Here is a 21,638-nt window from a genome sequence, read left to right on the forward strand (position 1 = left end):
TTTCTCAGGAACCAAAGGGGACCCAAGGAGGACGGTGGCACCTTCTCTGAATAATTTTGTAGCCAGGGAGTTGTGCGCTGTGCGAATGGCATGAACTCTTAAAGGTGCTAGGTATCAGATTTAGGTGCTCCCCGAACCTGCCAAAAGCCTAGCAGTGTTCGGCGGTGGGGGGGTGGTGGTGGTGGAAATGTCCACTTTCCAGACTGCATCAAAGGTCGAGTTACAGCTTACCAGGAAGAGCCGGTAGGTAAGTACACCCAGAATGAACACTACGCACCGTGTCTCACATGGCTCCTCAGCGTCAGCAGTGGGAGCCCCTGGCATGCCACCTGGGACCTTCTACACCTCTGTTCAGGGGGCACTTTTGAATGTCGTGGCTATCTAGCTCTACAGCAAAGAGGAGACTTTGTCGTTTCTCAGTCTGCATTCAAAGAGGTGATCCGGAGGACTTTGACAGCAGAAAGGTGCTCAGGGGGCCAAGAAGAGTTTCGGTACACAGTGTTCTTCCAAGGGACGTGGTGAGGCAGCGGGGACCCTAGGAAAGGCATACTAACTTCAATGCACTACTCGCCTAAGGTTTCCTGGAAAACCTCTGCACGCGTCAATTCGTGGAGGGAATACCTGAACCTCACTTGGGTCGTTGTGGAACAGTAGAGTGTTCCGTTGATGGATAGAGGGCGCCCGGAGGCCTCCTGCACGGCGTAGTAAACAGAGTGTTTCTCTAGGCAAACTCCCTTTCCCCGCACATAGCCATTCTACTTGTGAAGAGAACACGAGGAACCGCACTGTTTCTCAGGACACTCTGAGGCCGCACTTTCAGCTCTCCCGCCGGGAAAATAATGCTCTTGGCTTTAGGTAACCAATATCAAAATTGAACCCAGCACATGCACTTGTAGCTTCTGACCAACAAAAAGAGACTCAAGCAGCATCCTGGACCTTCGCTGATAAGACTTTGGCACCAGGGTAGTCCTGCGTGGGCTGAATGGCCTCAACGACGTAATTCCCGGGGATGGGCCAAACTGTCCTTGTGTCTTACAAAACCCGGGGTAGCGTTCAGGGGCAAATTGTACGTTTGTCAGGCTGCCTCTGAAGTCGCCCTTCTGCTTGGCAGAGAGAGAGAGAGAGAGAGAGAGAGAGAGAGAGAGAGAGAGAGAGAGAGGCGGCAGGGAAGTGTTCCCAGCATGAACCGTAAACACAGTGTTTCCTCATAGCAGCAGTGGTTCAGCAGTGGGGATCATTGGCATAATACCGAAGACCTGCTAGGCCTGTGTTCGGGAGGACTTTTGAAAGCTCGGCCGTCTAGACGGGCAGCGAAGGGAGCAGAGTGTCGCCTTTCGTTCTTCTTGCAGAGAAACGATCCGAAGGGCCCAGGTACCTGTATTTGGTTGGGTCCCCTAAGAATTGGGTACACATTGGGTACACAGTGTTTTTCCATGCGAGGTGGTGAGGACCCAGGAGTCCTAGGAGTCCTGAACCAGCACCCTAGCGTCAAGCCACTGCTTTGACTAAGGCTTCTGGGCAAATGCTGCATGCCTGCAGGCACTGTGGATGCCGTTCCCGGACCTTGTTTGGATCTCCGTGACCAGTGTGGTCTGCCCTTTATGCGAAGGGGGCTCTGGCACGCCTCAGGCAAGGAAGTGGAAAGACCTTTCTTCTTTCTTGCATAGCACCCTTTCCTTTGAGACACGTTCCAGCATGCAAGGGAAGACTAGCGGAACGCTGTGTTTAGGCACCTTTGAGGCTACGAGGACTCTTCGTTCAACTAGGGACAATCCAACGTTTCTCCTAAGGTCCCGGCATCAAAGTTGAACGCAGCCCCACGTACGTGTAGTTTCTCAAGCACCAGAAGAGACACAAGAAGCACTGTGGTTCCTTCTCAGAATAATATCTTGCGCAGGGAGAGGAGCACTGTCCGAGTGACATAGGCGTTTTAAGGCGCTAGCTAGATCTGGGTGTCCTTGAACCTGCCAAAAGACTAGCAGGCTTCAGGAGGAAACCGTTCATTTTCCAGACGGCATCCAAAGTCGAGTTTCTGCTGGGCAGGGAGAGACGGCAGGTATGTAAGCGGAGAATGAACAGTCAGCACAGAGTTTGTTACATTGCAGCTCAGGGTCAGCCCTGAGAGCCACTGGCATCACACCGAAGACTTTCCAGAACTCGGGTCGGGGCACAGTTGAAAGACTTGTCAATCTCTCTATCCAACGAAGGCAACAGTTTGCTGCCTTTCACACTGCGTTCCAAGAGATGATCCGGAGGTACCTGGGTGGCCGAACGGTGCTCAATCGGTCAACAGGAGTCATTGAGTGCACAGTGTTCCTCCAAAGGGACATGGTGGGGCAGAGGGAGTCCCAGGAGAAGCATTCCAGCGTTAATGCGCTGCTTTCCCTAAGGGTTCATGGAAATCGTTTGTACACGTCAAGTCGTGCGTGGAAACCCTGACATTACGTTGAGCCTGGGGGACAGGTCTGGCTTTCCCGTTATGTGAACAAGGGCTGCTGGAGGCCTCCTGTAACGAGTAGGAAACTGTTAGCCTAGGAATCCTGCCATTCAATCACTCGGCATTACCACCGTGAAGAGGGGACGGGCAACAACGCTGTTTTTCACTTAAATCTGAGGCCGCAAGTGTCCTGCTTTCCCGTTGGGAAAATAATGCTTTTCTCATTAGGCCCCTAGGTCAGACTTGACGCAGCACACGTACGTGTAGCTTCTGACCGGCGAAAAGAGACTCAAGGAGCACCCTGGACCTTCCCTCTTAAAACTTTGGCACGCAGGGAGCTGAAAGGCGTGACCGACGTAATTCCTTAGGTGAGGCCAAAAAGTGTCCTTTTATCCTACCAGAGCTCAGGCAGTGTTGCAGGGGCAACAAGTCCGTTTGTCAGGCTGCGCCTAAAGTCGACGGTCTGCTTGGCAAGCGAGGGCAGCTTCGTGTTCCCAGTGCGAACGCTAAGCAGAGGGTGTTTTCATTGCCGTCCTGGTTCAGCAGCGGGGACCGCTTGCGGTCCACCTAAGACCTGCCAGACCCGTGTTCGGGAGGACTTTTGAAAGATGGGCAATCCAACGGTGCAACAAAGAGAGCAGTGTTTTGCCTTGAATTCACGCTTCGTTCCAAGGGACGATGCGAAGGGCCTAGGTGCCTGTACGTCGGTAGGTCGCCTGAGACGTGACAACCGGTACACATGGTGTTGCCGTGAGACGTGGTGAGGGCGCGGGAGTCCCAGGAGTCCCGAAAAGCCCACTAGCGTTTAGCCACTGCTTTGAGTAGGGCTCCCTGGGAAATGCTGCACGCCTGCCTGGCATTTGTGGATGCAATTCCTGGACCTTGCCTTCAGCTTGGCGCTCAGTGTCGTGTTCCTTCTGTGTAAAGGCGGCTCTGGGATGCCCCAGGAATGGAAGCGGAAACCCACCACCGCTCTCAAGGAAATTCCACTTTCCTTCCAAAGACATTCCAGCATGCAACAATGGACTGACAGAGCACTGTATTTCAGGCAGCTTTCACGCTGAACGATCCTTCTTTCCCGTTGGGAGGTACTACAGTTCTCTAAGGGTCCCGGTCTCAGAGCTGCACACAGCCCACGTGCGTATAGTTTCTCAGGAACCAAAGGGGACCCAAGGAGGACGGTGGCACCTTCTCTGAATAATTTTGTAGCCAGGGAGTTGTGCGCTGTGCGAATGGCATGAACTCTTAAAGGTGCTAGGTATCAGATTTAGGTGCTCCCCGAACCTGCCAAAAGCCTAGCAGTGTTCGGCGGTGGGGGGGTGGTGGTGGTGGAAATGTCCACTTTCCAGACTGCATCAAAGGTCGAGTTACAGCTTACCAGGAAGAGCCGGTAGGTAAGTACACCCAGAATGAACACTACGCACCGTGTCTCACATGGCTCCTCAGCGTCAGCAGTGGGAGCCCCTGGCATGCCACCTGGGACCTTCTACACCTCTGTTCAGGGGGCACTTTTGAATGTCGTGGCTATCTAGCTCTACAGCAAAGAGGAGACTTTGTCGTTTCTCAGTCTGCATTCAAAGAGGTGATCCGGAGGACTTTGACAGCAGAAAGGTGCTCAGGGGGCCAAGAAGAGTTTCGGTACACAGTGTTCTTCCAAGGGACGTGGTGAGGCAGCGGGGACCCTAGGAAAGGCATACTAACTTCAATGCACTACTCGCCTAAGGTTTCCTGGAAAACCTCTGCACGCGTCAATTCGTGGAGGGAATACCTGAACCTCACTTGGGTCATTGTGGAACAGTAGAGTGTTCCGTTGATGGATAGAGGGCGCCCGGAGGCCTCCTGCACGGCGTAGTAAACAGAGTGTTTCTCTAGGCAAACTCCCTTTCCCCGCACATAGCCATTCTACTTGTGAAGAGAACACGAGGAACCGCACTGTTTCTCAGGACACTCTGAGGCCGCACTTTCAGCTCTCCCGCCGGGAAAATAATGCTCTTGGCTTTAGGTAACCAATATCAAAATTGAACCCAGCACATGCACTTATAGCTTCTGACCAACAAAAAGAGACTCAAGCAGCATCCTGGACCTTCGCTGATAAGACTTTGGCACCAGGGTAGTCCTGCGTGGGCTGAATGGCCTCAACGACGTAATTCCCGGGGATGGGCCAAACTGTCCTTGTGTCTTACAAAACCCGGGGTAGCGTTCAGGGGCAAATTGTACGTTTGTCAGGCTGCCTCTGAAGTCGACCTTCTGCTTGGCAGAGAGAGAGAGAGAGAGAGAGAGAGAGAGAGAGAGAGAGAGAGAGAGAGAGAGGCGGCAGGGAAGTGTTCCCAGCATGAACCGTAAACACAGTGTTTCCTCATAGCAGCAGTGGTTCAGCAGTGGGGATCATTGGCATAATACCGAAGACCTGCTAGGCCTGTGTTCGGGAGGACTTTTGAAAGCTCGGCCGTCTAGACGGGCAGCGAAGGGAGCAGAGTGTCGCCTTTCGTTCTTCTTGCAGAGAAACGATCCGAAGGGCCCAGGTACCTGTATTTGGTTGGGTCCCCTAAGAATTGGGTACACATTGGGTACACAGTGTTTTTCCATGCGAGGTGGTGAGGACCCAGGAGTCCTAGGAGTCCTGAACCAGCACCCTAGCGTCAAGCCACTGCTTTGACTAAGGCTTCTGGGCAAATGCTGCATGCCTGCAGGCACTGTGGATGCCGTTCCCGGACCTTGTTTGGATCTCCGTGACCAGTGTGGTCTGCCCTTTATGCGAAGGGGGCTCTGGCACGCCTCAGGCAAGGAAGTGGAAAGACCTTTCTTCTTTCTTGCATAGCACCCTTTCCTTTGAGACACGTTCCAGCATGCAAGGGAAGACTAGCGGAACGCTGTGTTTAGGCACCTTTGAGGCTACGAGGACTCTTCGTTCAACTAGGGACAATCCAACGTTTCTCCTAAGGTCCCGGCATCAAAGTTGAACGCAGCCCCACGTACGTGTAGTTTCTCAAGCACCAGAAGAGACACAAGAAGCACTGTGGTTCCTTCTCAGAATAATATCTTGCGCAGGGAGAGGAGCACTGTCCGAGTGACATAGGCGTTTTAAGGCGCTAGCTAGATCTGGGTGTCCTTGAACCTGCCAAAAGACTAGCAGGCTTCAGGAGGAAACCGTTCATTTTCCAGACGGCATCCAAAGTCGAGTTTCTGCTGGGCAGGGAGAGACGGCAGGTATGTAAGCGGAGAATGAACAGTCAGCACAGAGTTTGTTACATTGCAGCTCAGGGTCAGCCCTGAGAGCCACTGGCATCACACCGAAGACTTTCCAGAACTCGGGTCGGGGCACAGTTGAAAGACTTGTCAATCTCTCTATCCAACGAAGGCAACAGTTTGCTGCCTTTCACACTGCGTTCCAAGAGATGATCCGGAGGTACCTGGGTGGCCGAACGGTGCTCAATCGGTCAACAGGAGTCATTGAGTGCACAGTGTTCCTCCAAAGGGACATGGTGGGGCAGAGGGAGTCCCAGGAGAAGCATTCCAGCGTTAATGCGCTGCTTTCCCTAAGGGTTCATGGAAATCGTTTGTACACGTCAAGTCGTGCGTGGAAACCCTGACATTACGTTGAGCCTGGGGGACAGGTCTGGCTTTCCCGTTATGTGAACAAGGGCTGCTGGAGGCCTCCTGTAACGAGTAGGAAACTGTTAGCCTAGGAATCCTGCCATTCAATCACTCGGCATTACCACCGTGAAGAGGGGACGGGCAACAACGCTGTTTTTCACTTAAATCTGAGGCCGCAAGTGTCCTGCTTTCCCGTTGGGAAAATAATGCTTTTCTCATTAGGCCCCTAGGTCAGACTTGACGCAGCACACGTACGTGTAGCTTCTGACCGGCGAAAAGAGACTCAAGGAGCACCCTGGACCTTCCCTCTTAAAACTTTGGCACGCAGGGAGCTGAAAGGCGTGACCGACGTAATTCCTTAGGTGAGGCCAAAAAGTGTCCTTTTATCCTACCAGAGCTCAGGCAGTGTTGCAGGGGCAACAAGTCCGTTTGTCAGGCTGCGCCTAAAGTCGACGGTCTGCTTGGCAAGCGAGGGCAGCTTCGTGTTCCCAGTGCGAACGCTAAGCAGAGGGTGTTTTCATTGCCGTCCTGGTTCAGCAGCGGGGACCGCTTGCGGTCCACCTAAGACCTGCCAGACCCGTGTTCGGGAGGACTTTTGAAAGATGGGCAATCCAACGGTGCAACAAAGAGAGCAGTGTTTTGCCTTGAATTCACGCTTCGTTCCAAGGGACGATGCGAAGGGCCTAGGTGCCTGTACGTCGGTAGGTCGCCTGAGACGTGACAACCGGTACACATGGTGTTGCCGTGAGACGTGGTGAGGGCGCGGGAGTCCCAGGAGTCCCGAAAAGCCCACTAGCGTTTAGCCACTGCTTTGAGTAGGGCTCCCTGGGAAATGCTGCACGCCTGCCTGGCATTTGTGGATGCAATTCCTGGACCTTGCCTTCAGCTTGGCGCTCAGTGTCGTGTTCCTTCTGTGTAAAGGCGGCTCTGGGATGCCCCAGGAATGGAAGCGGAAACCCACCACCGCTCTCAAGGAAATTCCACTTTCCTTCCAAAGACATTCCAGCATGCAACAATGGACTGACAGAGCACTGTATTTCAGGCAGCTTTCACGCTGAACGATCCTTCTTTCCCGTTGGGAGGTACTACAGTTCTCTAAGGGTCCCGGTCTCAGAGCTGCACACAGCCCACGTGCGTATAGTTTCTCAGGAACCAAAGGGGACCCAAGGAGGACGGTGGCACCTTCTCTGAATAATTTTGTAGCCAGGGAGTTGTGCGCTGTGCGAATGGCATGAACTCTTAAAGGTGCTAGGTATCAGATTTAGGTGCTCCCCGAACCTGCCAAAAGCCTAGCAGTGTTCGGCGGTGGGGGGGTGGTGGTGGTGGAAATGTCCACTTTCCAGACTGCATCAAAGGTCGAGTTACAGCTTACCAGGAAGAGCCGGTAGGTAAGTACACCCAGAATGAACACTACGCACCGTGTCTCACATGGCTCCTCAGCGTCAGCAGTGGGAGCCCCTGGCATGCCACCTGGGACCTTCTACACCTCTGTTCAGGGGGCACTTTTGAATGTCGTGGCTATCTAGCTCTACAGCAAAGAGGAGACTTTGTCGTTTCTCAGTCTGCATTCAAAGAGGTGATCCGGAGGACTTTGACAGCAGAAAGGTGCTCAGGGGGCCAAGAAGAGTTTCGGTACACAGTGTTCTTCCAAGGGACGTGGTGAGGCAGCGGGGACCCTAGGAAAGGCATACTAACTTCAATGCACTACTCGCCTAAGGTTTCCTGGAAAACCTCTGCACGCGTCAATTCGTGGAGGGAATACCTGAACCTCACTTGGGTCGTTGTGGAACAGTAGAGTGTTCCGTTGATGGATAGATGGCGCCCGGAGGCCTCCTGCACGGCGTAGTAAACAGAGTGTTTCTCTAGGCAAACTCCCTTTCCCCGCACATAGCCATTCTACTTGTGAAGAGAACACGAGGAACCGCACTGTTTCTCAGGACACTCTGAGGCCGCACTTTCAGCTTGCCGCCGGGAAAATAATGCTCTTGGCTTTAGGTAACCAATATCAAAATTGAACCCAGCACATGCACTTGTAGTTTCTGACCAACAAAAAGAGACTCAAGCAGCACCCTGGACCTTCGCTGATAAGACTTTGGCACCAGGGTAGTCCTGCGTGGGCTGAATGGCCTCAACGACGTAATTCCCGGAGATGGGCCAAACTGTCCTGTGTCTTACAAAACCCGGGGTAGTGTTCAGGGGCAAATTGTACGTTTGTCAGGCTGCCTCTGAAGTCGACCTTCTGCTTGGCAGAGAGAGAGAGAGAGAGAGAGAGAGAGAGAGAGAGAGGCGGCAGGGAAGTGTTCCCAGCATGAACCGTAAACACAGTGTTTCTTCATAGCAGCAGTGGTTCAGCAGTGGGGATCATTGGCATAACACCGAAGACCTGCTAGGCCTGTGTTCGGGAGGACTTTTGAAAGCTCGGCCGTCTAGACGGGCAGCGAAGGGAGCAGAGTGTCGCCTTTTGTTCTTCTTGCAGAGAAACGATCCGAAGGGCCCAGGTACCTGTATTTGGTTGGGTCCCCTAAGAATTGGGTACACATTGGGTACACAGTGTTTTTCCATGCGAGGTGGTGAGGACCCAGGAGTCCTAGGAGTCCTGAACCAGCACCCTAGCGTCAAGCCACTGCTTTGACTAAGGCTTCTGGGCAAATGCTGCATGCCTGCAGGCACTGTGGATGCCGTTCCCGGACCTTGTTTGGATCTCCGTGACCAGTGTGGTCTGCCCTTTATGCGAAGGGGGCTCTGGCACGCCTCAGGCAAGGAAGTGGAAAGACCTTTCTTCTTTCTTGCATAGCACCCTTTCCTTTGAGACACGTTCCAGCATGCAAGGGAAGACTAGCGGAACGCTGTGTTTAGGCACCTTTGAGGCTACGAGGATTCTTCGTTCAACTAGGGACAATCCAACGTTTCTCCTAAGGTCCCGGCATCAAAGTTGAATGCAGCCCCACGTACGTGTAGTTTCTCAAGCACCAGAAGAGACACAAGAAGCACTGTGGTACATTCTCAGAATAATATCTTGCGCAGGGAGAGGAGCACTGTCCGAGTGACATAGGCGTTTTAAGGCGCTAGCTAGATCTGGGTGTCCTTGAACCTGCCAAAAGACTAGCAGGTTTCAGGAGGAAACCGTTCATTTTCAAGACGGCATCTAAAGTCGAGTTTCTGCTGGGCAGGGAGAGACGGCAGGTATGTAAGCGGAGAATGAACAGTCAGCACAGAGTTTGTTACATTGCAGCTCAGGGTCAGCCCTGAGAGCCACTGGCATCACACCGAAGACTTTCCAGAACTCAGGTCGGGGCACAGTTGAAAGACTTGTCAATCTCTCTATCCAACGAAGGCAACAGTTTGCTGCCTTTCACACTGCGTTCCAAGAGATGATCCGGAGGTACCTGGGTGGCCGAACGGTGCTCAGTCGGTCAACAGGAGTCACTGAGCGCACAGTGTTCCTCCAAAGGGACATGGTGGGGCAGAGGGAGTCCCAGGAGAAGCATTCCAGCGTTAATGCGCTGCTTTCCCTAAGGGTTCATGGAAATCGTTTGTACACGTCAAGTCGTGCGTGGAAACCCTGACATTACGTTGAGCCTGGGGGACAGGTCTGGCTTTCCCGTTATGTGAACAAGGGCTGCTGGAGGCCTCCTGTAACGAGTAGGAAACTGTCTGTTAGCCTAGGAACCCTGCCGTTCAATCACTCGGCATTACCACCGTGAAGAGGGGACGGGCAACAACGCTGTTTTTCACTTAAATCTGAGGCCGCAAGTGTCCTGCTTTCCCGTTGGGAAAATAATGCTTTTCTCATTAGGCCCCTAGGTCAGACGTGACGCAGCACACGTACGTGTAGCTTCTGACCGGCGAAAAGAGACTCAAGGAGCACCCTGGACCTTCCCTGATAAAACTTTGGCACACAGGGAGCTGAAAGGCGTGACCGACGTAATTCCTTAGGTGAGGCCAAAAAGTGTCCTTTTATCCTACCAGAGCTCAGGCAGTGTTGCAGGGGCAACAAGTCCGTCTGTCAGGCTGCGCCTAAAGTCGACGGTCTGCTTGGCAAGCGAGGGCAGCTTCGCGTTGCCAGTGCGAATGCTAAGCAGAGGGTGTTTTCATTGCCGTCCTGGTTCAGCAGCGGGGACCGCTTGCGGTCCACCTAAGACCTGCCAGACCCGTGTTCGGGAGGACGCTTGAAAGATGGGCAATCCAACGGTGCAACAAAGAGAGCAGTGTTTTGCCTTGAATTCACTCTTCGTTCCAAGGGACGATGCGAAGGGCCTAGGTGCCTGTACGTCGGTAGGTCACCTAAGACGTGACAACCGGTACACATGGTGTTGCCGTGAGACGTGGTGAGGGCGCGGGAGTCCCAGGAGTCCTGAAAAGCCCACTAGCGTTTAGCCACTGCTTTGAGTAGGGCTCCCTGGGAAATGCTGCACGCCTGCCTGGCATTTGTGGATGCAATTCCTGGACCTTGCCTTCAGCTTGGCGCTCAGTGTCGTGTTCCTTCTGTGTAAAGGCGGCTCTGGGATGCCCCAGGAATGGAAGCGAAAACCCACCACCGCTCTCAAGAAAATTCCACTTTCCTTCCAAAGACATTCCAGCATGCAAGAATGGACTGACAGAGCACTGTATTTCAGGCAGCTTTCATGCTGAACGATCCTTCTTTCCCATTGGGAGGTACTACAGTTCTCTAAGGGTCCCGGTCTCAGAGCTGCACACAGCCCACGTGCGTATAGTTGCTCAGGAACCAAAGGGGACCCAAGGAGGACGGTGGCACCTTCTCTGAATAATTTTGTAGCCAGGGAGTTGTGCGCTGTGCGAATGGCATGAACTCTTAAAGGTGTTAGGTATCAGATTTAGGTGCTCCCTGAACCTGCCAAAAGCCTAGCAGTGTTCGGCGGTGGGGGGGTGGGTGGTGGTGGTGGAAATGTCCACTTTCCAGACTGCATCAAAGGTCGAGTTACAGCTTACCAGGAAGAGCCGGTAGGTGAGTACACCCAGAATGAACACTACGCACCGTGTCTCACATGGCTCCTCAGCATCAGCAGTGGGAGCCCCTGGCATGCCACCTAGGACCTTCTACACCTCTGTTCAGGGGGCACTTTTGAATGTCGTGGCTATCTAGCTCTACAGCAAAGAGGAGACTTTGTCGCTTCTCAGTCTGCATTCAAAGAGGTGATCCGGAGGACTTTGACAGCAGAAAGGTGCTCAGGGGGCCAAGAAGAGTTTCGGTACACAGTGTTCTTCCAAGGGACGTGGTGAGGCAGCGGGGACCCTAGGAAAGGCATACTAACTTCAATGCACTACTCGCCTAAGGTTTCCTGGAAAACCTCTGCACGCGTCAATTCGTGGAGGGAATACCTGAACCTCACTTGGGTCGTTGTGGAACAGTAGAGTGTTCCGTTGATGGATAGAGGGCGCCCGGAGGCCTCCTGCACGGCGTAGTAAACAGAGTGTTTCTCTAGGCAAACTCCCTTTCCCCGCACATAGCCATTCTACTTGTGAGGAGAACACGAGGAACTGCACTGTTTCTCAGGACACTCTGAGGCCGCACTTTCAGCTTGCCGCCGGGAAAATAATGCTCTTGGCTTTATGTAACCAATATCAAAATTGAACCCAGCACATGCACTTGTAGTTTCTGACCAACAAAAAGAGACTCAAGCAGCACCCTGGACCTTCGCTGATAAGACTTTGGCACCAGGGTAGTCCTGCGTGGGCTGAATGTCCTCAACGACTTAATTCCCGGGGATGGGCCAAACTGTCCTGTGTCTTACAAAACCCGGGGTAGTGTTCAGGGGCAAATTGTACGTTTTTCGGGCTGCCTCTGAAGTCGACCTTCTGCTTGGCAGAGAGAGAGAGAGAGAGAGAGAGAGAGAGAGAGAGAGAGAGAGAGAGAGGCGGCAGGGAAGTGTTCCCAGCCTGAACCGTAAACACAGTGTTTCTTCATAGCAGCAGTGGTTCAGCAGTGGGGATCATTGGCATAACACCGAAGACCTGCTAGGCCTGTGTTCGGGAGGACTTTTGAAAGCTCGGCAGTCTAGACGGGCAGCGAAGGGAGCAGAGTGTCGCCTTTTGTTCTTCTTGCAGAGAAACGATCCGAAGGGCCCAGGTACCTGTATTTGGTTGGGTCCCCTAAGAATTGGGTACACATTGGGTACACAGTGTTTTTCCATGCGAGGTGGTGAGGACCCAGGAGTCCTAGGAGTCCTGAACCAGCACCCTAGCGTCAAGCCACTGCTTTGACTAAGGCTTCTGGGCAAATGCTGCATGCCTGCAGGCACTGTGGATGCCGTTCCCGGACCTTGTTTGGATCTCCGTGACCAGTGTGGTCTGCCCTTTATGTGAAGGGGGCTCTGGCACGCCTCAGGCAAGGAAGTGGAAAGACCTTTCTTCTTTCTTGCATAGCACCCTTTCCTTTGAGACACGTTCCAGCATGCAAGGGAAGACTAGCGGAACGCTGTGTTTAGGCACCTTTGAGGCTACGAGGACTCTTCTTTCAACTAGGGACAATCCAACGTTTCTCCTAAGGTCCCGGCATCAAAGTTGAATGCAGCCCCACGTACGTGTAGTTTCTCAAGCACCAGAAGAGACACAAGAAGCACTGTGGTACATTCTCAGAATAATATCTTGCGCAGGGAGAGGAGCACTGTCCGAGTGACATAGGCGTTTTAAGGCGCTAGCTAGATCTGGGTGTCCTTGAACCTGCCAAAAGACTAGCAGGCTTCAGGAGGAAACTGTTCATTTTCCAGACGGCATCTAAAGTCGAGTTTCTGCTGGGCAGGGAGAGACGGCAGGTATGTAAGCGGAGAATGAACAGTCAGCACAGAGTTTGTTACATTGCAGCTCAGGGTCAGCCCTGAGAGCCACTGGCTTCACACTGAAGACTTTCCAGAACTCGGGTCGGGGCACAGTTGAAAGACTTGTCAATCTCTCTATCCAACGAAGGCAACAGTTTGCTGCCTTTCACACTGCGTTCCAAGAGATGATCCGGAGGTACCTGGGTGGCCGAACGGTGCTCAGTCGGTCAACAGGAGTCATTGAGCGCACAGTGTTCCTCCAAAGGGACATGGTGGGGCAGAGGGAGTCCCAGGAGAAGCATTCCAGCGTTAATGCGCTGCTTTCCCTAAGGGTTCATGGAAATCGTTTGTACACGTCAAGTCGTGCGTGGAAACCCTGACATTACGTTGAGCCTGGGGGACAGGTCTGGCTTTCCCGTTATGTGAACAAGGGCTGCTGGAGGCCTCCTGTAACGAGTAGGAAACTGTCTGTTAGCCTAGGAACCCTGCCGTTCAATCACTCGGCATTACCACCATGAAGAGGGGACGGGCAACAACGCTGTTTTTCACTTAAATCTGAGGCCGCAAGTGTCCTGCTTTCCCGTTGGGAAAATAATGCTTTTCTCATTAGGCCCCTAGGTCAGACGTGACGCAGCACACGTACGTGTAGCTTCTGACCGGCGAAAAGAGACTCAAGGAGCACCCTGGACCTTCCCTGATAAAACTTTGGCACACAGGGAGCTGAAAGGCGTGACCGACGTAATTCCTTAGGTGAGGCCAAAAAGTGTCCTTTTATCCTACCAGAGCTCAGGCAGTGTTGCAGGGGCAACAAGTCCGTCTGTCAGGCTGCGCCTAAAGTCGACGGTCTGCTTGGCAAGCGAGGGCAGCTTCGCGTTCTCAGTGCGAACGCTAAGCAGAGGGTGTTTTCATTGCCGTCCTGGTTCAGCAGCGGGGACCGCTTGCGGTCCACCTAAGACCTGCCAGACCCGTGATCGGGAGGACGTTTGAAAGATGGGCAATCCAACGGTGCAACAAAGAGAGCAGTGTTTTGCCTTGAATTCACTCTTCGTTCCAAGGGACGATGCGAAGGGCCTACGTGCCTGTACGTCGGTAGGTCGCCTAAGACGTGACAACCGGTACACATGGTGTTGCCGTGAGACGTGGTGAGGGCGCGGGAGTCCCAGGAGTCCTGAAAAGCCCACTAGCGTTTAGCCACTGCTTTGAGTAGGGCTCCCTGGGAAATGCTGCACGCCTGCCTGGCATTTGTGGATGCAATTCCTGGACCTTGCCTTCAGCTTGGCGCTCAGTGTCGTGTTCCTTCTGTGTAAAGGCGGCTCTGGGATGCCCCAGGAATGGAAGCGAAAACCCACCACCGCTCTCAAGAAAATTCCACTTTCCTTCCAAAGACATTCCAGCATGCAAGAATGGACTGACAGAGCACTGTATTTCAGGCAGCTTTCACGCTGAACGATCCTTCTTTCCCGTTGGGAGGTACTACAGTTCTCTAAGTGTCCCGGTCTCAGAGCTGCACACAGCCCACGTGCGTATAGTTGCTCAGGAACCAAAGGGGACCCAAGGAGGACGGTGGCACCTTCTCTGAATAATTTTGTAGCCAGGGAGTTGTGCGCTGTGCGAATGGCATGAACTCTTAAAGGTGTTAGGTATCAGATTTAGGTGCTCCCTGAACCTGCCAAAAGCCTAGCAGTGTTCGGCGGTGGGGGGGGGGGTGGTGGTGGTGGAAATGTCCACTTTCCAGACTGCATCAAAGGTCGAGTTACAGCTTACCAGGAAGAGCCGGTAGGTGAGTACACCCAGAATGAACACTACGCACCGTGTCTCACATGGCTCCTCAGCATCAGCAGTGGGAGCCCCTGGCATGCCACCTAGGACCTTCTACACCTCTGTTCAGGGGGCACTTTTGAATGTCGTGGCTATCTAGCTCTACAGCAAAGAGGAGACTTTGTCGCTTCTCAGTCTGCATTCAAAGAGGTGATCCGGAGGACTTTGACAGCAGAAAGGTGCTCAGGGGGCCAAGAAGAGTTTCGGTACACAGTGTTCTTCCAAGGGACGTGGTGAGGCAGCGGGGACCCTAGGAAAGGCATACTAACTTCAATGCACTACTCACCTAAGGTTTCCTGGAAAACCTCTGCACGCGTCAATTCGTGGAGGGAATACCTGAACCTCACTTGGGTCGTTGTGGAACAGTAGAGTGTTCCGTTGATGGATAGAGGGCGCCCGGAGGCCTCCTGCACGGCGTAGTAAACAGAGTGTTTCTCTAGGCAAACTCCCTTTCCCCGCACATAGCCATTCTACTTGTGAAGAGAACACGAGGAACCGCACTGTTTCTCAGGACACTCTGAGGCCGCACTTTCAGCTTGCCGCCGGGAAAATAATGCTCTTGGCTTTATGTAACCAATATCAAAATTGAACCCAGCACATGCACTTGTAGTTTCTGACCAACAAAAAGAGACTCAAGCAGCACCCTGGACCTTCGCTGATAAGACTTTGGCACCAGGGTAGTCCTGCGTGGGCTGAATGTCCTCAACGACTTAATTCCCGGGGATGGGCCAAACTGTCCTGTGTCTTACAAAACCCGGGGTAGTGTTCAGGGGCAAATTGTACGTTTTTCGGGCTGCCTCTGAAGTCGACCTTCTGCTTGGCAGAGAGAGAGAGAGAGAGAGAGAGAGAGAGAGAGAGAGAGAGAGAGAGAGAGAGAGGCGGCAGGGAAGTGTTCCCAGCCTGAACCGTAAACACAGTGTTTCTTCATAGCAGCAGTGGTTCAGCAGTGGGGATCATTGGCATAACACCGAAGACCTGCTAGGCCTGTGTTCGGGAGGACTTTTGAAAGCTCGGCAGTCTAGACGGGCAGCGAAGGGAGCAGAGTGTCGCCTTTTGTTCTTCTTGCAGAGAAACGATCCGAAGGGCCCAGGTACCTGTATTTGGTTGGGTCCCCTAAGAATTGGGTACACATTGGGTACACAGTGTTTTTCCATGCGAGGTGGTGAGGACCCAGGAGTCCTAGGAGTCCTGAACCAGCACCCTAGCGTCAAGCCACTGCTTTGACTAAGGCTTCTGGGCAAATGCTGCATGCCTGCAGGCACTGTGGATGCCGTTCCCGGACCTTGTTTGGATCTCCGTGACCAGTGTGGTCTGCCCTTTATGTGAAGGGGGCTCTGGCACGCCTCAGGCAAGGAAGTGGAAAGACCTTTCTTCTTTCTTGCATAGCACCCTTTCCTTTGAGACACGTTCCAGCATGCAAGGGAAGACTAGCGGAACGCTGTGTTTAGGCACCTTTGAGGCTACGAGGACTCTTCTTTCAACTAGGGACAATCCAACGTTTCTCCTAAGGTCCCGGCATCAAAGTTGAATGCAGCCCCACGTACGTGTAGTTTCTCAAGCACCAGAAGAGACACAAGAAGCACTGTGGTACATTCTCAGAATAATATCTTGCGCAGGGAGAGGAGCACTGTCCGAGTGACATAGGCGTTTTAAGGCGCTAGCTAGATCTGGGTGTCCTTGAACCTGCCAAAAGACTAGCAGGCTTCAGGAGGAAACTGTTCATTTTCCAGACGGCATCTAAAGTCGAGTTTCTGCTGGGCAGGGAGAGACGGCAGGTATGTAAGCGGAGAATGAACAGTCAGCACAGAGTTTGTTACATTGCAGCTCAGGGTCAGCCCTGAGAGCCACTGGCTTCACACTGAAGACTTTCCAGAACTCGGGTCGGGGCACAGTTGAAAGACTTGTCAATCTCTCTATCCAACGAAGGCAACAGTTTGCTGCCTTTCACACTGCGTTCCAAGAGATGATCCGGAGGTACCTGGGTGGCCGAACGGTGCTCAGTCGGTCAACAGGAGTCATTGAGCGCACAGTGTTCCTCCAAAGGGACATGGTGGGGCAGAGGGAGTCCCAGGAGAAGCATTCCAGCGTTAATGCGCTGCTTTCCCTAAGGGTTCATGGAAATCGTTTGTACACGTCAAGTCGTGCGTGGAAACCCTGACATTACGTTGAGCCTGGGGGACAGGTCTGGCTTTCCCGTTATGTGAACAAGGGCTGCTGGAGGCCTCCTGTAACGAGTAGGAAACTGTCTGTTAGCCTAGGAACCCTGCCGTTCAATCACTCGGCATTACCACCATGAAGAGGGGACGGGCAACAACGCTGTTTTTCACTTAAATCTGAGGCCGCAAGTGTCCTGCTTTCCCGTTGGGAAAATAATGCTTTTCTCATTAGGCCCCTAGGTCAGACGTGACGCAGCACACGTACGTGTAGCTTCTGACCGGCGAAAAGAGACTCAAGGAGCACCCTGGACCTTCCCTGATAAAACTTTGGCACACAGGGAGCTGAAAGGCGTGACCGACGTAATTCCTTAGGTGAGGCCAAAAAGTGTCCTTTTATCCTACCAGAGCTCAGGCAGTGTTGCAGGGGCAACAAGTCCGTCTGTCAGGCTGCGCCTAAAGTCGACGGTCTGCTTGGCAAGCGAGGGCAGCTTCGCGTTCTCAGTGCGAACGCTAAGCAGAGGGTGTTTTCATTGCCGTCCTGGTTCAGCAGCGGGGACCGCTTGCGGTCCACCTAAGACCTGCCAGACCCGTGATCGGGAGGACGTTTGAAAGATGGGCAATCCAACGGTGCAACAAAGAGAGCAGTGTTTTGCCTTGAATTCACTCTTCGTTCCAAGGGACGATGCGAAGGGCCTACGTGCCTGTACGTCGGTAGGTCGCCTAAGACGTGACAACCGGTACACATGGTGTTGCCGTGAGACGTGGTGAGGGCGCGGGAGTCCCAGGAGTCCTGAAAAGCCCACTAGCGTTTAGCCACTGCTTTGAGTAGGGCTCCCTGGGAAATGCTGCACGCCTGCCTGGCATTTGTGGATGCAATTCCTGGACCTTGCCTTCAGCTTGGCGCTCAGTGTCGTGTTCCTTCTGTGTAAAGGCGGCTCTGGGATGCCCCAGGAATGGAAGCGAAAACCCACCACCGCTCTCAAGAAAATTCCACTTTCCTTCCAAAGACATTCCAGCATGCAAGAATGGACTGACAGAGCACTGTATTTCAGGCAGCTTTCACGCTGAACGATCCTTCTTTCCCGTTGGGAGGTACTACAGTTCTCTAAGTGTCCCGGTCTCAGAGCTGCACACAGCCCACGTGCGTATAGTTGCTCAGGAACCAAAGGGGACCCAAGGAGGACGGTGGCACCTTCTCTGAATAATTTTGTAGCCAGGGAGTTGTGCGCTGTGCGAATGGCATGAACTCTTAAAGGTGTTAGGTATCAGATTTAGGTGCTCCCTGAACCTGCCAAAAGCCTAGCAGTGTTCGGCGGTGGGGGGGGGGTGGTGGTGGTGGAAATGTCCACTTTCCAGACTGCATCAAAGGTCGAGTTACAGCTTACCAGGAAGAGCCGGTAGGTGAGTACACCCAGAATGAACACTACGCACCGTGTCTCACATGGCTCCTCAGCATCAGCAGTGGGAGCCCCTGGCATGCCACCTAGGACCTTCTACACCTCTGTTCAGGGGGCACTTTTGAATGTCGTGGCTATCTAGCTCTACAGCAAAGAGGAGACTTTGTCGCTTCTCAGTCTGCATTCAAAGAGGTGATCCGGAGGACTTTGACAGCAGAAAGGTGCTCAGGGGGCCAAGAAGAGTTTCGGTACACAGTGTTCTTCCAAGGGACGTGGTGAGGCAGCAGGGACCCTAGGAAAGGCATACTAACTTCAATGCACTACTCACCTAAGGTTTCCTGGAAAACCTCTGCACGCGTCAATTCGTGGAGGGAATACCTGAACCTCACTTGGGTCGTTGTGGAACAGTAGAGTGTTCCGTTGATGGATAGAGGGCGCCCGGAGGCCTCCTGCACGGCGTAGTAAACAGAGTGTTTCTCTAGGCAAACTCCCTTTCCCCGCACATAGCCATTCTACTTGTGAAGAGAACACGAGGAACCGCACTGTTTCTCAGGACACTCTGAGGCCGCACTTTCAGCTTGCCGCCGGGAAAATAATGCTCTTGGCTTTATGTAACCAATATCAAAATTGAACCCAGCACATGCACTTGTAGTTTCTGACCAACAAAAAGAGACTCAAGCAGCACCCTGGACCTTCGCTGATAAGACTTTGGCACCAGGGTAGTCCTGCGTGGGCTGAATGGCCTCAACGACGTAATTCCCGGAGATGGGCCAAACTGTCCTGTGTCTTACAAAACCCGGGGTAGTGTTCAGGGGCAAATTGTACGTTTGTCGGGCTGCCTCTGAAGTCGACCTTCTGCTTGGCAGAGAGAGAGAGAGAGAGAGAGAGAGAGAGAGAGAGAGGCGGCAGGGAAGTGTTCCCAGCATGAACCGTAAACACAGTGTTTCTTCATAGCAGCAGTGGTTCAGCAGTGGGGATCATTGGCATAACACCGAAGACCTGCTAGGCCTATGTTCGGGAGGACTTTTGAAAGCTCGGCCGTCTAGACGGGCAGCGAAGGGAGCAGAGTGTCACCTTTTGTTCTTCTTGCAGAGAAACGATCCGAAGGGCCCAGGTACCTGTATTTGGTTGGGTCCCCTAAGAATTGGGTACACATTGGGTACACAGTGTTTTTCCATGCGAGGTGGTGAGGACCCAGGAGTCCTAGGAGTCCTGAACCAGCACCCTAGCGTCAAGCCACTGCTTTGACTAAGGCTTCTGGGCAAATGCTGCATGCCTGCAGGCACTGTGGATGCCGTTCCCGGACCTTGTTTGGATCTCCGTGACCAGTGTGGTCTGCCCTTTATGCGAAGGGGGCTCTGGCACGCCTCAGGCAAGGAAGTGGAAAGACCTTTCTTCTTTCTTGCATAGCACCCTTTCCTTTGAGACACGTTCCAGCATGCAAGGGAAGACTAGCGGAACGCTGTGTTTAGGCACCTTTGAGGCTACGAGGACTCTTCTTTCAACTAGGGACAATCCAACGTTTCTCCTAAGGTCCCGGCATCAAAGTTGAACGCAGCCCCACGTACGTGTAGTTTCTCAAGCACCAGAAGAGACACAAGAAGCACTGTGGTACATTCTCAGAATAATGTCTTGCGCAGGGAGAGGAGCACTGTCCGAGTGACATAGGCGTTTTAAGGCGCTAGCTAGATCTGGGTGTCCTTGAACCTGCCAAAAGACTAGCAGGCTTCAGGAGGAAAGTGTTCATTTTCCAGACGGCATCTAAAGTCGAGTTTCTGCTGGGCAGGGAGAGACGGCAGGTATGTAAGCGGAGAATGAACAGTCAGCACAGAGTTTGTTACATTGCAGCTCAGGGTCAGCCCTGAGAGCCACTGGCATCACACTGAAGACTTTCCAGAACTCGGGTCGGGGCACAGTTGAAAGACTTGTCAATCTCTCTATCCAACGAAGGCAACAGTTTGCTGCCTTTCACACTGCGTTCCAAGAGATGATCCGGAGGTACCTGGGTGGCCGAACGGTGCTCAATCGGTCAACAGGAGTCATTGAGTGCACAGTGTTCCTCCAAAGGGACATGGTGGGGCAGAGGGAGTCCCAGGAGAAGCATTCCAGCGTTAATGCGCTGCTTTCCCTAAGGGTTCATGGAAATCGTTTGTACACGTCAAGTCGTGCGTGGAAACCCTGACATTACGTTGAGCCTGGGGGACAGGTCTGGCTTTCCCGTTATGTGAACAAGGGCTGCTGGAGGCCTCCTGTAACGAGTAGGAAACTGTCTGTTAGCCTAGGAACCCTGCCGTTCAATCACTCGGCATTACCACCATGAAGAGGGGACGGGCAACAACGCTGTTTTTCACTTAAATCTGAGGCCGCAAGTGTCCTGCTTTCCCGTTGGGAAAATAATGCTTTTCTCATTAGGCCCCTAGGTCAGACGTGACGCAGCACACGTACGTGTAGCTTCTGACCGGCGAAAAGAGGCTCAAGGAGCACCCTGGACCTTCCCTGATAAAACTTTGGCACACAGGGAGCTGAAAGGCGTGACCGACGTAATTCCTTAGGTGAGGCCAAAAAGTGTCCTTTTATCCTACCAGAGCTCAGGCAGTGTTGCAGGGGCAACAAGTCCGTCTGTCAGGCTGCGCCTAAAGTCGACGGTCTGCTTGGCAAGCGAGGGCAGCTTCGCGTTGCCAGTGCGAACGCTAAGCAGAGGGTGTTTTCATTGCCGTCCTGGTTCAGCAGCGGGGACCGCTTGCGGTCCACCTAAGACCTGCCAGACCCGTGATCGGGAGGACGTTTGAAAGATGGGCAATCCAACGGTGCAACAAAGAGAGCAGTGTTTTGCCTTGAATTCAATCTTCGTTCCAAGGGACGATGCGAAGGGCCTAGGTGCCTGTACGTCGGTAGGTCACCTAAGACGTGACAACCGGTACACATGGTGTTGCCGTGAGACGTGGTGAGGGCGCGGGAGTCCCAGGAGTCCTGAAAAGCCCACTAGCGTTTAGCCACTGCTTTGAGTAGGGCTCCCTGGGAAATGCTGCACGCCTGCCTGGCATTTGTGGATGCAATTCCTGGACCTTGCCTTCAGCTTGGCGCTCAGTGTCGTGTTCCTTCTGTGTAAAGGCGGCTCTGGGATGCCCCAGGAATGGAAGCGAAAACCCACCACCGTTCTCAAGAAAATTCCACTTTCCTTCCAAAGACATTCTATCATGCAAGAATGGACTGACAGAGCACTGTATTTCAGGCAGCTTTCACGCTGAACGATCCTTCTTTCCCGTTGGGAGGTACTACAGTTCTCTAAGGGTCCCGGTCTCAGAGCTGTACACAGCCCACGTGCGTATAGTTGCTCAGGAACCAAAGGGGACCCAAGGAGGACGGTGGCACCTTCTCTGAATAATTTTGTAGCCAGGGAGTTGTGCGCTGTGCGAATGGCATGAACTCTTAAAGGTGTTAGGTATCAGATTTAGGTGCT

This window comes from Leucopleurus acutus (genome assembly GCF_964270905.1).
Source record: "Leucopleurus acutus genome assembly, chromosome: 5".
NCBI lineage: Eukaryota > Metazoa > Chordata > Mammalia > Artiodactyla > Delphinidae > Leucopleurus > Leucopleurus acutus.